The 14,245-nt window shown below is 40.5% G+C and overlaps 1 protein-coding gene across 3 annotated transcripts in view; it reads right to left on the bottom strand.

Moving 5' to 3' along the window:
• The window catches only part of TRIQK (triple QxxK/R motif containing), a 109,042-nt gene that overhangs the window by 72,963 nt on the left and 21,834 nt on the right, over positions 1-14,245 (bottom strand). The gene's annotated exons all lie outside the window — the stretch shown is intronic.

Raw genomic sequence — 14,245 nt, 5'->3', positions numbered from 1 at the left:
CCACATTAATAAAGTGAAAGAAAGCCGTTTTTATTTTATTTTATAACATCGTAAACATCATAATGACGCTATAAATGTGTTATTACGGTCGAGGTGATACCGAATGTGTATATTTTATGTATTAAGACTTATTTTAATGTATTTATAGTAATTTATTGTAAAAAAAATTTTTGTACTTTTTTATTTTTAAACTTTAAAGTGTAGCTAAACGTTTTACAAACTTCTGACATGTCATAGTGACATGTCAGAAGTTTGGATTGGTGGGGGTCCGAGCACTGAGACCCCCACCAATCACTAGTACGAAGCAGCTGAAGCGCTCGTGTGTGATCGCTCACCCGCTTCGTGTCTGTTTGGCTTTTTCAGTGCTCAGACCCCCACCAATGCAAACTTCTGACATGTCACTAGGACATGTCAGAAATTTGTCATACGTTTAGCTACACTTTAATGTACTGGCATATATCTATATGCCAGTACATTAGCCTGTGTACTGATGGGTATGTCCTAACAACTGCCTGTGTACTAAGTATGCCCTAGCAACAGGAAATATGGTCAGACAGCCCTGGGTTCCTTCAATGGACCCTGGGCTGTCTGCCCATATATGGTATATCCCTTGATCGTGTCACAGGAATTTCCTGTGACGCATGCAAAGGGCATCCCCCTTCTCATTTTCCCCTTGAATTCTGTGGTCAGCTTTGAGTGCAGCATTCAGGGGAATAGCGGCGGAGATGAGAGGTTTCTCTGATTTCCGCCGTTAGAGTGTAATAGAGCCATTGCCCCGCTCCTGACAACAAGTGCGCACGCGATCAACATGAGGTGATGTGGCCTGCACTGTACTAATGAGCGGCGGTGCAGGCACTGAAGACAGAACATGGGGGTGCTTTGCAGTGTGCCCCCCATGTTCTGTCTCTAGTGCCGGAAATCATTAGTGCAGCACTGGTCGCATCACATCATGCTGACCATGCGCACTTGTCAGGACTCCGGAACAGGGCAATGGCTGTATTACACAGCCGCAGCCCCACTCTGACTACATTCATGTGTTACAACACTAAGCTGTCCGCCCTGCTTAGTATCGAAATACGTGAATTAATGGTATTGATCAGTTTGAGGGTGCATGGTATCGAAACATTATCGAAGTTTCGGTGCATCGTGCAAACCTAATAGGACATAGATCACCTTGGAAATTAGGATAAAAAAAAAAAAACTAAAAAAAACCCTGCTGTGGCAATGATCTGTGTTGGCTTCAGGGAGAAAAAAAAAACAAAACACCCCCACCTATTTCTGCTTCATATAGCAATAAAAATAAATATCCGTTTAATGTCAATGAGCTTCAAAACGCAACATGGCAGATTTACGAATGCCGTCTAAAATTTAGAAAGCGTAAACTTAAGGGGGTTTTACACAGGGCGATTATCGGGCAGAAAAGCGTTTATAGAACACTCGTTGACGATAATTGCACTGTGTAAACAGATCAGCGATCTGCAGATGAACGAGCAAACGCTCGATCATCTGCTGATCGTATGGTTTTAAAAAAAAGTGAAATATTATCGTTGTCGGCAGCACGTCTCCCTGTGTAACTACCGCTCGTCCCCAGCCATAGCTCCTTCTGACAGGAGCAAACGAGCACCAATCAACGACGTCTCATTGATCGGCGCTCACTGCACCGGCCAAAATCGGCCAGTGTAAAAGGGGCTTAAGACCAGGCGGTCAGAAGATGTGTTACATTTATTACAGTGGTGCACTGTGTATGATAAATTTGGCGCATCTTGTTAGAGACTTTTCTCTTTCTTATACAACCTACGCCAGCTATTTGCGCAATTGCAGTGCATGTTTTTGCATTTTAAGCCACACCCTTCCTTTTAGCCACACCCCTTTTTCTAGACACTGAAAAGTTTCTAGTGAGGCGCAGACATCTGTTCTTTTAAGCAAAATCAATAATAAAATATGCCTAAATTGATACGCACAAAAAAACAACACACACAACATAAGGGCGGGGGGGGGGGGGGATAAGGCCAATTCTGGCCCAAAAACAACAGTAAATCTGCTTTCTGTTCCAGCCAAATAGATGTGGATCTTGAATGAAGGACAATTTACGGAGAACTCCCTAATAAGATTTGAAAATGGATCTAAACCAGACACTCCTGTACAAATAAAGAGGACCTGTCACTAGGCCCAAAGAAGTTGTACTGATTATCTGACCTGAATAGCACGGTCTCCCTGATTCCAACACTGTTTTTTGAGGGATTTTCTTTTCTGGAACCCCCCACCAGATATGACGACTTTATATATTGGCTCCCTATATATTAATTTGCTGTAGTTCGCCAACAGTGCACGAACTACCCTCATTTTCCCGAAGTGGAGCTAGCTTCCCTGCCTCTGACCAATCAGTGCGAGGCAGCTTCATGTCAACGTGAAACCATCAAAACTATATGTCCACATATTAAATATATAGGTCTACAAAGAAGCCAATAAGCAGATTTTCTTTAAATGGAGGATGGGAAATAGGACAGAACTGCCATAAATCTTGAAAAATATAAAAAAATAAAAAGTAAGAACCCCTCTCACACATTACACTTTACAGTAAATGTGGGCTCGACAGCCGCGATGCTCCGCTGATTGCTTTTTCTCAGCAGTTATCTAGGTATTCATAGACAATGTGGCTTATTTAATGGTAAGTGAAGCAATTATTCATGATACTTGCACTTTTGGGAAAATCACAGGCCCTTCTAAACAGTTGAAAGAAATTCCATGTCTTAAAAACTTAGGAAGACTTTGTACAACTATTGAACTTCCCAAATAAGATGACAGATTGGGAAGATGCCGCAATTGTTGTGTAGTAACAGTATGGGGCTTATATATGCAAATGTTCATCAATAATCTTTATTATGTAGAGGACTACACTTTATTAAACTAAAATACACTTTATGGACAATAGTATTGGGACACCTATAGAAGCTTTTATGACATCTAAATCCATAGGCATTATTACAGAGTTGTTGTCGAATCGAATCGTTCCCACTTTGCAATAACACCACTCCATTGATTGTGGAATATCTGGGAGGGAAAAAAAAAAACTTCATGAGCTGACTTGTTACAATGGTGACATCTAAGGCCCTGTTCACATGGAGTTTTTTTGCAGGAGGAAAATTCTGCCTCAAAATTCAGTTTGGGATTTTGAGGCAGATTTTGACCTGCCTGCACGCTGTTTGCCGCAATTTTCGCGGTGTTTTTCGCTCACGCCCATTGAGTGCTACGGCCAAAAAACGCTGCGAAATACGCTTTCTCTGTCTCCTATTGATGTCAATGGGAGGTCAGAGGTGTAAGCGCCTGAAGATAGGGCATGACGCTTCTTTTTACCGCGAGACAGTTTTTCCGCTCACTGTAAAAAAAAACTCCGCCTCCCATTGAAATCAATGGGAGGCATTTTCGGCCGTTTTTTGGCGCAGTTTCCGAGTCAAAAAACGTGTACAAAAACTCAGTGTGAACAGGGCCTAATTGCGGGACCACGCTGGAATTCAGCGAGCTCCTTAAAACGACCCATTCTTTCACAAATGTTTGTAAAGGCGACTGCATGGCGAGGTGCTGGATTTTATACACCTGTGGAAATGGGACTGAATGAAACCCCTGAATTCACTGATTAAGGGGTGCGTCCCAATACTTTGTCCATATTCTGTAGGATATCCATATACTGTATGAATAACAACCATACCACAAGCAGGATTCAGAGATCGCAGAACACCTTAGGATAAACAATCTAAGCAGACTTGTTGTACAGGTCATGCAGGACATATTGATGCTACTGTATGAAAATAAATGAAAACGTGGAGAGTCCTCCACAGATCAATGCCATGTTCTAACCGCTTACCGGTGTGGTGCTTGCCATCGCCTTACAGTTTTTGAAAGCAGCTTTTAATTTGTAGCTTCCCAGTTGACACCTTTCAGAGAAAATTCTCTGGGCAGCGACCTTATTATTTCCCTGTAATATAGTCCAAACTTTTTTATGAAGTCAAATGTTAGACTCCAAATAACGGCAAATGTAGCTTGCACTTATCCAACAGTGGCTATACAGCCACATGTTATTAGCCTGCTACCAACTTGTTCCAAGAGCATAGAAAGAGTGCGTAAATTATGGCGCAAATATACACCACCACCACCTCCTTATTGAGATTAGGGGCTTCAGCCACACACACTGCAAACTGGTGCATAAAATAAAGTACACAGCAATGCAATCTCAAAAGACAAACATTAGTAGTAGTATGGGTCGTACTGAGGAGCTCAGTAACTTTAACCCCTTAATGACCGGGCCATTTTGCACGTTAATGACCAAGGATTATTTTTAGTTTTCTCACGGTCGCATTCCAAGAGTCGCAACTTTTTTTTTATTCCGTCGACATAGCCGTATAAGGGCTTGTTTTTTGCGGGACGAGTTGTATTTTGTAATTGTACCATTTTTAGATGCTTATAACATATTGATTAACTTTTATTAACTTTATTTTAGGAGAGAATTGAAAATAAGCAGCTATTCCAGCATTGATTTTCACGTTATAAATTTACGCCGTTTCCTATGCAGCGTAAATAACATGTTCACTTTATTCTATGGGTCGGCACGATTACGGGGATACCAAATATGTAAAGGTTTTATATGTTTTTCCTACGTTTGCACAATAAAAACCCTTTTAGAAAAAAAATTACTTGTTTTTGCATCACCGCATTCCAAGAGCCGTCATTTTTTTATTTTTCCGTCGATGTGGCCGCATGTGGGCTTGATTTTTGCGGGCCAGTGTGTAGTTTTCATTAGTACTATTTTGGGGTGCATAGGACTTGTAGATTAACTTTTATTTAATTTTTTTATGGGGGGGAATTGGAGAAAAGAGAGAATTTTGCTGTTGTTTTTTGCGTTTTTTTGGACGCCGTTCATCCGGCGGTTTAATTAATGTGTTCATTTTATTGGTCAAGTTGTTACGATCGCAGGGATACCATATATGTGTATGTGTTATTTGTTTTGACACTTTTACTGAATAAAACGGGCAAAAAAAGTTGTTTTATTTGATTTTGACTGTAATTTTTATTTTATTTTTTTCACAAACTTTATTTAACTGATTGACATTTTTTTTTTTAAGTCCCGCCAGGGGACTTCACTATGCGATGTGCCGATCGCATATATAATGCTTTGGTATACTTCGTATACCAAAGCATTATTGCCTGTCAGTGTAAAACTGACAGGCAACCTGTTAGCTCATGCCTCCGGTATCGCCTAACAGGCATTTGCTGAAGACAGACCTGGGGGTCTTTGTTAGACCCCCGGCTGTCATGGAAACCCGACGGCGACCCGCGATTTGTTTGCGGGGGCGCCGATCGGGTGACAGAGGGAGCTCCCTCCCTCTGTCAAACACATTAAAAGCCGCTCTCACTATTGAGAGCGGCATTTAATGGGTTAAACTGCCGGAATCGAAGTTGCAGCAGGAGCCAGGCTGTGTATAACAGCCGTGCTCCTGCCGCTGATCGCGTGGGTACACTGGCAGTACCAGCGCGATCAGAGGACGGATATATCCGTCCTCCTGCGCGAACCAGCAGCTGCTAAGGACGGATATATCCGTCCTTCGGCGTTAAGGAGTTAAAGAGGCTCGGTCACCAGATTTTGCAACCCCTATCTGCTATTGCTGCAGATCGGCGCTGCAATGTAGATTACAGTAACGTTTTTATTTTTAAAAAACGAGCATTTTTGGCCAAGTTATGACCATTTTTGTATTTATGCAAATGAGGCTTGCAAAAGTACAACTGGGCGTGTTTACAGTAAAACTCCAACTGGGTGTGTATTATGTGCGTACATCGGGGCGTGTTTACTTATTTTACTAGCTGGGCGTTCTGACGAGAAGTATCATCCACTTCTCTTCAGAACGCCCAGCTTCTGGCAGTGCAGACACAGCCGTGTTCTCGAGAGATCACGCTGTGTCGTCACTCACAGGTCCTGCATCGTGTCGGCCACATCGGCACCAGAGGCTACAGTTGATTCTGCAGCAGCATCAGCGTTTGCAGGTAAGTAGCTCCATCGACTTACCTGCAAACGCCGATGCTGCTGCAGAATCATCTGTAGCCTCTGGTGCCGATGTGTCCTCGCTCATCCGACACGATGCAGGACCCGTGAGTGACGACACAGCGTGATCTCTCGAGAACACGGCTGTGTCTGCACTGCCAGAAGCTGGGCGTTCTGAAGAGAAGTGGATGATACTTCTCGTCAGAACGCCCAGCTAGTAAAAGTAGTAAAAACGCCCCGATGTACGCACATAATACAGGCCCACTTGGACTTTTGCAAGCCTCATTTGCATAAATACAAAAATGGTCATAACTAGGCCAAAAATGCTTGTTTTTTAAAAATAAAAACGTTACTGTAATCTACATTGCAGCGCCGATCTGCTGCAATAGGAGATAGGGTTTGCAAAATCTGGTGACAGAGCCTCTTTAAGACCACTTTCAGAATCAAACTGACTTGCCTGCGGATTAGGGTAAATTTTTGCCTGGCTATTTGACTCTGTTCACGACCTTGATATTAAACCTCAGCCCCATTTCTGGATTGTGTCTTTGTCACCTGGTACCCGTGGTTCTACTTCTGTTTTCGACTGCTGGCCTGACTATGCGTCAGTCTCATCCTCTGACTTGTTAAATTCGGTCCACAAATTTACTGACGACCCCCAGCTATGTCCCTGACTTCGCTACAAGTTCTTTACAAGAGCGCAACCACAGGCGAATCGGGGACTGAGACCTGGAAGTCCAACCGGGAAAGTCCATACCACCTTGCGGAGGTTAAGAGTGAAAAACTACGAGATTCCGTAGATTCCACACGTAGTATAGCCGGCCCAAAACAAACGCCAGCTTAAAAGATCCACTCGTCCGAGAATTGTAACAGTTTAAAACTGCCTGGAAGGGACATCAGCACAAGATCTGTGTGTCAGGAGCTTCATGAAATGGGTTTCCATGGTTGAGCAGCTACATCACACGCAATGACAAACGTCGGCTGGGGCGGTGTAAAGCACACCGCCACTGGACTCCTTAGCCATCGCTAATCGCTTCTTACTGCTTTGTAATGTCCTTAAAATACTGCTTCTAGTAAATGTTTTACTACCTCAACTGGTGCCGATTTCACAGCTACACAGCTTTTTACTGCTGTATAATGGATCTTCTCTGCATGGTGTGTATAGAAGACTATTAGCTAGTCTCTTGCTTCCTCTTCCACCTCCCCTCTCTATAGACCTCAATTTGATCTCTCAGTGAAACTATCTCCTCTCTGCTTTAGGGATTCTATGAGTTAATTCTGAGTGAGTGAACAGTTAAGAAAACAGGGGAGGGGGGGGGGCTTTCTTGTACGATAAATTTTTGGAAACTTTTTTTTTTTCTTTTAATTGGAGGTACACTTTAAATAAAGAATAATTAAAAAATGGGATATATGACCTGCACTCTAGCAGTCCACCCCAGATATCAGTTACTTAGAAATCCTTAAATTCTTTCAGCTTGAACTGAAACCATACTTTATAGTCCACCATTGCAGGCAAAAAAAAATAAAAAATACAAACACACTATTATATATATATATATATATATATATATATATATATATATATATGTCACACATGCATATATACATGCAGACAGATGTAATGGGTTATTTTCCTTTACCAAAATCTTTCCAGTTTCAACTAATTGAAAAAATTTATGGTTTGTTGTTGAGAAAAAAAAATAAAAAAATATATGTATCTTCAGCTAAGGGATTTGTACTCTATTCACTTTCAAAGTTTGCCCAAAAACTATTATAGGCATTGCTAAAAAAAAAAAAAACACAAGCTTTAGTTATTGGCTCCTTTTCTAAAACGAAATCTCCCTATACAGGCATATAAAGAAGATCATCCTGTGTCAGTTTTAGAATAATAGAAATACATGCGTTAACTAACTGATCAGAGCCACTCAAAAAGTCATGTTAAGTGAAGTGTCATCCAGGTCTTTTTGGAGGAATTTAGAACTTTTTTGTCAAGTCAAAGTTCAATGCTAAATATTGAAGTTGGAAAATTGCATTCCAGAACAATCTGCATTTTGAAATAAATAATGTTGCAATTATCCACACAACAGATATATTTTATTTTCCAAATGAAATAAAAAATACATAAATGAATAAATAAAATCGGCAGCTCCATTTGATGTGAAGGGTAAATGTAAACGTTTCAACAAGAGACCATGAAGGGGTGGGATTTAACAACGTTTTGCAAAGTCGCAAAAATGGCGACTTTTGGGCTGTTTTAACTAGTTAGAAAAAAAAACAAATAGGGTGGAACTTGGCAGAAGGGGCATGGCCAGAAATTTATAAATTCCTGCCATAGGTTGACAAATTAGTTGGGAATTATTTTTTTTTAGCACAGCGGAATAGTTACAATTTATCACATTATTATAATGATAAATTGGCAAGAGAATAAATATAAAATTCTAATACTCACAGTATTAAAGGGGAATTCCAATCTTGAACATTTATGGCATATCCAAAGATTGGGACCCCCACCTATCTCTAGAATGGGGCCCCCTGACCCCTGTGCTACCTTCTGCCACTGGGCTCCAGCCACTGCCTTAAAAGGAGGCAAAGCTTTCTAGAAACAGCCAATCACGCTCGACTGTTTCCAGAAAACCCACCCAACTTGTAAGGCAGGGTTAGCTAGGTGTGGTGGGACGCCATGCAAAACTGAAAATAAACCGGATGTGTTTTCACAAATGTTACAATCCCAACTTATTTACCAAAAAAATGCCCTTTAAGAAGGCTTAAAAAAAACGCTCTGAATAAGGTGAATTTGTCATGGATTTGCGAAGTAAGAAGAAATGACAGATTTAATAAAGGTATACTGGATGTGTTACGTAAAATACCCCGCATGATGCAATGAACGTTCTTATGGGTTTCCTGTATGTCACATCCAGAAAATCTGACATTTTGTTTGGTTTGTCTATGAAATGGCAAAGATAAGGTCTAGGCTGCCTCCACCAAGATAGGATCTATACAAGTACAGCTCAAGATCTGGATTCATATATCTAATGTCCCATAATACCTTAAAGAGGCTCTGACACCAGATTATAAGTGCCCTATCTCCTACATAGTCTGATTGGAGCTGTAACGTAGATAACAGCAGTGGTTTTTATTTTGAAAAACAATAATTTTTGAGCAAGTTATGAGCAATTTTTGATTTATGCGAATTTGTTTCTTAATGACCAACTGGGCGTGTTTTTACTTTTTACCAAGTGGGCGTTGTACAGAGGAGTGTATGACGCTGACCAATCAGTGACTAATCAGTGTCATACACTTCTCATTGTTCCACAGTGTGATTGTGCAGTGAAAAACTGGGCTGGAACAATGAGAAGTGTAGGACACTGATTGGTCACTGATTGGTCAGCGTCATACACTCCTCTGTACAACGCCCACTTGGTAAAAAGTAAAAACACGCCCAGTTGGTCATTAAGAAACTAATTAGCATAAATCAAAAATTGCTCATAACTTGCTCAAAAATTATTGTTTTTCAAAATAAAAACCACTGTTGTTATCTACGTTACAGCTCCAATCAGATTATATAGGAGATAGGGCACTTATAATCTGGTGACAGAGCCGCTTTAACCTTATGTTCTGCTTCCCACACACATTACATTAAAGGGACAAGTCCTTTCAGAATGCAGCCTCTGAGGCGATAAACTGATTGCTCCAGAGTCTCCCTATGAGGTCCATATGCAATAAAAGGGTATACGGACAGGGGTTATCTTCACAAGAAAACCCCTTCCTTGTTAGTGGGACCAGCCGACAACCTAACATCTACCCTACCGACTGTCCGGCAGGGTAGAGGTCGGTGGATGCAAATAAAGGGCATGATAGTTTGCAACAGCCCTCGGGTGGGTCCTTTCAAAAGGCTATATGCAAGCCCAAAAAAAAAAAGCTGACTTTGCATATGGTTCTGGCTGATGGTAAAAGTACTGTTATGTAAGAGATTAGCATATGAGCAATTTGTTTACTGCACGGTGTCTGTATCCATGGTCATGTGCCGCAGTTTTACAAGAAGCCCATAATCCACGAGCATGTGACAGAATATGTTCAGCTGTGCATGACTTTCTGCTTTACCTGGAACTCTTGGATTAATAATCACTCTTCCCCTAATCCTGAAATGCTGATCAGTTCATCAATATGTTGGGACTCTCTGGGGTTCCAGGTCCCTGACAACTGAGAGGACATTGATTTCTATTACCCCAGGCATAATCTCCATGTACAAACACTATCTGAACATGCCAGCTGAGCCCTCGGCAGTCATAGAGGTAACTTGTGCAGTCTCTAGGGTGAGATTAATTAGCACTTCTCGAAGATCACATCCTCATCGCAACTACGTTACGTGGGCAGCTGCAGAAATGGAAATGAAAATGATTAACCCAGAGGCACAAAAGGTATATGTGAGAATCCCAGACTCCAAACACAAGTGGTCAAAGGAGACGAATCATATAGCAGAATTATTTTCTTTATATGTAAATGTACTGGAGAATAACACTAATAAGATTATAGAGTAAAGCATAACTTGCAATTTATCTACATATAAATTAACATAGTTGCTCTGCAATTAACATTTATGGCATGTGAATTAGATTTGCTATAAATTGCGATTGCTGGGATGTACAGCGATGGCAAAAATGAAGGTCCTAGCCCTACGTGAGTGTCTCTAGCCTTCATCTCCCATTGATTTTGATGGAGTGTAACCTTGAGGAAAATAAATGGCCCCATATATAGTTTTGGCCAATTGCAGGTCCTAGCGGTGGTCCTCACACCAGTCACAAAATTATGCTATGTCATGGGAGATATGATATGCCATAATCATGGGAGAAACATTTTATTAGGGAATGGGGGAGGGGTGGACATTTACCGATGGGAAAAATTTAATTAGCCCAATACTGATGTAAGATAGTTACAAGATAAAACGATAATCCAACTTAACCCCTTCCCGTCGCAGCCATTTATTTTTTTAGCTTTCTGTTGATATAGCCGTATGAGGCCCCATGCACACGACTGTATTTTCATCTTTCTGTAAATACGGATCTGTAGTCATCCGTATATACACGGAATGGTGTCCAGAAATACGGTCCGTATTGCATCCATATTTGATCCGTATATACGGATCCATAAAAAAAAAAAAGAGAAGAGGGAGGTTGCAAATTATGTCACCAACTTAGCAACGCTTCCGTAAATACGGACGGTTTACGGATGCACATTTGTAGCAGTCCGTATTTACGTAAGCACCCATAGGTCTGAGCCGCAATTACGGACAAGTTCTATCATTTTTTCAGGACGGATACCTAGGAGTAAAAATACGGAAAGGTGTCCGTGGCCAATAGAAATGAATGGGTCCGTAATTATGGATGAAATATACTGTCGTGTACATGGGGCCTGAGGGCTTGTTTTCTGCGGGATGTGTTGTAGATTTTCACGCACCATTTATCGTACCATATAATGTAGTGGGAAAATTAGGAAAAAATTAATTGTTAGGTGGAGTAAAAAAAATAGCAAATCCCCAATCTTTTGGGGGGGGGGGGGGTTTAATTTTTTATGGCATTCTTCGTGCGGCAAAAACGACATGTTAACTTTATTCTGCGGGTCAACACGATTACCAGATTTTTAGCTTTTTTTTTTTAATGTTTTACTACTTTTACAAGGAAAAAACGGATTGTTAAAAATAAAATTTGAGTTCTGTCGCCATATTCTGAGAGCCACAACTTTATTTTCTGTCGATTGAGCGATGCGAGGAATTATTTTTTTTGTGGTGCGAGCTGTGGTTTCTATTGGTATGATTTTGGGGTACATGAGACTTTTTATTCCATTTTTTGTCGGAGATGGGGAAAAAAGTTTTTCTTTTAACTTAATATTTTACGTTATATATATATATATATATATATATATATATATATATATAAAAATATAAATAAAAAAAAGTTATTTTACTGTATTGAACTTTTTTTTTTTTTACTTGTCCCCCTAGGGGACTTGAACCAGCAATTGCTTGCATGATATACTGCAATACTAATGTATTGCAGTACATTGTTATACTGATAGACCGTCTCCTGTGAAGCCCTGCCGGAAGAAGTGCTTCAAAACTGTAGAAAGATGGCAGGCCTGGGGGCCTTCATTAGGCACCCCGCAATCGCAATGCAGGGGGGCCAATGGAACGTCAAAGGGGGCCACCCCCCTTATTTTAATGTCTTAGATGCCGCCGACGCTCTTGACCGCTGCATCTAAGGGGTTAAACGAGCGGGATCCCCCTCGTTACACTGAAGCAGACACGCTCGTTCTATGCAGCGGGCTCAGCCTGTTCCATACTCCACCACCCGACGAGCGCCGTATATGTATATATATATATATCCATCCATCCAAGAAAAAGAGAACGAAGCAGCACTCAAAAAAACTTAACTTTAACACAACCAACATCCACTACAATGTTTCACCCTCTCTATCAGGACTTTTTCAAGTCATATGTGTTACAGCATACACGTGTATATATAAGGGGCAAAGCCCAAGCAATCAGTGTTAACAAATTAACATATAGTTCCGAGAAAAAGTCTAATAATACACATATAATAAACATACAGGGATCAGTGAAACCAATCTCAAATTACATACAGTAGTGTTCATACAATACAAAAAAGTACAAAATTGATGTTTTATAAATAGTATATAAAAAAAAAGAGTGTTTTATCCTTCAGTGCATAAACAAGGTGCAGTTCATTTAAAAACAAAATCAGCTGCACTCACCGATCTACAGAGAAAAAACAATCATTGGACTCATGTAACACACGTTGCAAGTTTTCAGTGTTCCACTGCGCATGCTCACAAGCAATGTTTCCATTGGACCAAAGTACACATCTGACTTAGTCATCACCACGGCAACATGGAACAGCAAGGTCCAGCAAACTCTCGCGAGAGTCATCAGGCAACACACGAGCATCATCCCCTCTCCAGTACTATATCGCCATCTTGGAAAAGGGAAAGTGCCAGTACACTAATATCTTTATACGTGAAAACTTGCAGTATTCAATCCAGCGGGAGGAAATTATCCATATCGAGATGTTGGATTTGACAGAGTGTCGCTTACGACTAAACAACCACAAGTCCAGTATACGGACTAAGAAAGTAGAATTACCTGTAGCACGACATTTTGTTGAGGCTGGACATCAAATCCAACAGCTCAGATTTACCATCATTGATGGGGTTCCCCCATCAAAACGTGGAGGCAATAGGGAATTGTCCGTAAAACGACGCGAGTTACAGTGGATCACAAAACTTAATTCCCTTCATCCATATGTTCTAAATATAGATTATCCCCTTAATGTCTTTAGAAAGAACTAATGAGACTAAACTCACTCTTTTGCCCTTTGCATGATATCTTTGGATCCCCTAATATATGATGAATGTATCCTGATCTGTTCCCTTCTTTTGGGCCTTCCTTTTAAATCCTGTTGATATCATATACAAGTGGCTATTGGACCATTTAATGCGTTGATTTTGATCATATTTCTAGGTGATTGTAAAGTGACCGTCTCCTTTTTTTCTTTTTAGATATCTACTACATTGATGTGACTGGAATCTCACGATCTGAAGGAGGTGTTTTTGGACTCATATGTGAGTGTTGGTTCTATATATATATGTGGATGTTATTATTCATATTAAGTGAATTAAGCGAAACACATAGATAATTATCTTCAAATAATGATCCATTGGTTATATTCCGACATGTGGTACAGCAATGTCATAACAGGTTTTATACTATTTCTATGTGGATTCATCTACCGGGGGGAATATTTCCATAATTTAATAAGTATCTTAAACATATATCCATATAAAGGTGGGCGGCGTCTGGGTTGGCTAAAGACGGGATACGGATTCTTTATTTCTTTCAAATAAAATCATGACATAAATATGTAAAATATAAAGAATTCCTTATCGATATATATGACACTGGTGTCTAAGAGATAATCGTGACCTGGAATAGTACCCCGGAGGATGATATATCCTCTGGTTGCTTGACACTAGTTACTCTCTTATGGTAAATGGGAGATGTATCTCGTGCTGGGATATCGATTACTATTTATTCCGTACCCAGGAGGAATTAGCCTTATGATGTTGTTCACACACACAGTGTGGACGGACCGTTTTCTCCCTTATGTGTGGATATATGTATTTTTTTAATCATTTAAGGCGAAT

The sequence above is a fragment of the Rhinoderma darwinii genome, chromosome 5 (genome assembly GCF_050947455.1).
Source record: "Rhinoderma darwinii isolate aRhiDar2 chromosome 5, aRhiDar2.hap1, whole genome shotgun sequence".
Lineage (NCBI taxonomy): Eukaryota > Metazoa > Chordata > Amphibia > Anura > Rhinodermatidae > Rhinoderma > Rhinoderma darwinii.
This window is presented reverse-complemented; position numbering and strand designations above follow the sequence as displayed.